The sequence below is a fragment of the Gossypium arboreum genome, chromosome 3 (genome assembly GCF_025698485.1).
Source record: "Gossypium arboreum isolate Shixiya-1 chromosome 3, ASM2569848v2, whole genome shotgun sequence".
NCBI classification, from domain to species: Eukaryota; Viridiplantae; Streptophyta; class Magnoliopsida; order Malvales; family Malvaceae; genus Gossypium; species Gossypium arboreum.
Genome location: NC_069072.1, coordinates 41892306 through 41895031, shown reverse-complemented (window position 1 = coordinate 41895031; position 2726 = coordinate 41892306).

Genomic DNA, 2726 nt, shown 5'->3' with positions numbered 1-2726 from the left:
AAGTGAAGTCCAAGAAGCGTCACTCAACTTTGTAGTTTTTTCTATTTTATTCTCCAATTTTTTTTAATCAGTCTTCTATTAGTTTTCTTTTAGAAGTCTAAGTTTACAAATTTTATTAATTTAATCTTAAATTTAAAATTTTAATAAATTTGGCCATTAATATTTACAAGATTTATCATTTTAATTCTATTTATAAAATATTTAAAAATCTTAATATTTTAAAAAGTAAAAGTAAATGTATTTTTAATATTTTTGTATCCAAAATGATTTTCAATAGTATATTTAATGCTATGACCTTAACCTACAATCTCTCTCTAATACTTGAGCTAAAAATGATAAAGATGCAAGAACATTAGAGCTTGAAACTAGTACTATCCCTGTAACAAAGAGTAAGGCGATTAGAGTTGAGGTCGTCAATTCAATCATTTTTTGGGTTTATGAATTTTTTAATTTTAAGCTTCTTTCTGAGTTTTGATTAGGCATTTGAGATGAATAATATAGCAAAAGAAAAAAGGGACTAAGTCAAAATAGATTGAATTAAAAAAAGCTTTAATTTATGAGTTTTTCACATGTTTTGCTAATGAGAAAATTAATGTGTAATGACCCAAAAATCAAATGTGTTGGAAATGGTGGTTTCGAAACCCCATTTTCGAAATATTAAGAGGTTACTATGAAGTTTAATTAAAGTTTGGTTCTTTAATTTTGTTATTTGGATAGTTAGTTCATGTACAAATGTTTCGACCTTAGAGTCAGTGATATTGGAAAATAAGGTATCAGGACCTCATTGTCGTAAACCGAGCTCTTGAATGTTTATATTAAATAATTAAGAAGTTATATTATAAGTGAATTGAATTTTGGATAATCAATTTTGTTGAATTAGTGTTTAATTAAGGTTCAATGACTAAACTGTAAAAATAGTAAAAGTTTAATTGCTAAAGAATCTTTAATTAGAAAATAAACAAGGGAATTAAGTGGCAATTAAACCACTTTTCTAATAATGATGGTGGATGGATTAGTGATGATTAATAGTATAAAACTTAATTAATTAAATAAAACATAAAATAAAACAAATGTGGTGGAAAGAAAGAGAAAACATTTTCTCTTCTTCTTTCCCATGCATTGAACCACTGTAGATGAAAGAATGAAGCTTTCAACCTAAGAGTTTTGAAATTGGAGGCTTAAATTGGTAAGTTTAATTTAGTTCCTTTCTTGTAATTGTTATGTTTTTGAAGTTTCGAGGGTTTGATTTAGCTAACTCATATGTTAATTTTTAAAAATTTTAAAGTTATAAATATTTCCATTATTGGATATTGAAGCTTTTGGTGTTCAATGGTTAGATTTAAAGCTTAGATATGAAAAAGAACTAGTTTGCAAAGTGAGAGTTGTTAGTTTTGAACATATGGACTAAAGTTTAAATATTTTAAAATTGGTATGAAATTTCTGTAATTATGGATAGCAGTGGCTGTAGAAGGATGAAATTGAGATTGGTTTCGAAATCGAGGCTCAAATTTAAAAGTTATAACTATTTCTATTTTAAAGACTAAATTGAATAAAATGCAAAACTTTAGAGAGCATTCAAAAAATAAAATTGAGTTTATACATGTTTATAATGGGATGAAACAAGTGAGTTGAAATTGATAAATTGAATTGAATAATTGTCTAGATCAAGTATTGGACTAAATAAAAAATAATTAGGGAAAAGACAAAATTGGTGAATAGTCCTTAAAGTTTCAACTTGTATATTATATTAACCAAGTGAGTTCATAGGGTATGGTTATATATAATTGTACCATATTCTTGATTTATGAATTTTTTTGTGTGGTTGTAATTTGAATTGTTTACAATTTAGTACAGAAATGTGTGATATGGACTAAATCATAAAGAAATGATATATTGAATATGATAAATTACAATTTGAGATACTTAATGAACTGGTATTTGATTATGATTGATTGAATAGGATTGGTATGAATTTGATTGATTATCAAGATAGAGGATTAAATTTAATCATTTGTAAAATATGTATGACTTGAACTTGAATGTGTTTTAAATAGAATTTGATATTATACCATTACTGAATTATTATTTGTAGCTAAAAACGATGGAGGTTCGTCAAAAAGGAAAGGGAAGGAGAGATTCGACAACGAGTGACATGAGCTTTTGATTTGTATTTCTATGACTTGAAACTAATTTTAGCTAATGCTTATTTATGATATATTACATTATATAACATTAAGGTAAGCTATTAATAGATATTATGTCACACCCAACATTGGGCCTAGAAGTTTTGAGGGTAATTTAGGGATTTTAGCTTAAAACGTGTTCACAAATTTGAAGCATGGTAAACCGAAAATGTCTTCGTCTATGGCTTTTTGAAAGTTAAATCAATTTTTTAAAATAATGTAGAAAAGACCTTCAATTTTGAAAAGAGGACTATTTTGAAAAAGGGGTTAAAATTAAGAGTACCACAAGGACAAATATACCAAGTTTTAAAATTAGCCTATTTTCCCCCTTCTTTACCCTACTTTTGACATTTAAAAAAAAACAAAAACATTGTTTATCTTTTTCTTATGCTGCCCATTAGGAAGGAAAAATCTCAAACCTTCATCCTCCAATTCAATCTTCAAAAGCTCCAATCCCTTGTTTTCTATCATCTTGCTATCATAAAACATCGTTAATTTTACCATTGTTCAACTTGTGGGTTTTGAATTTTCAATCAAACATTT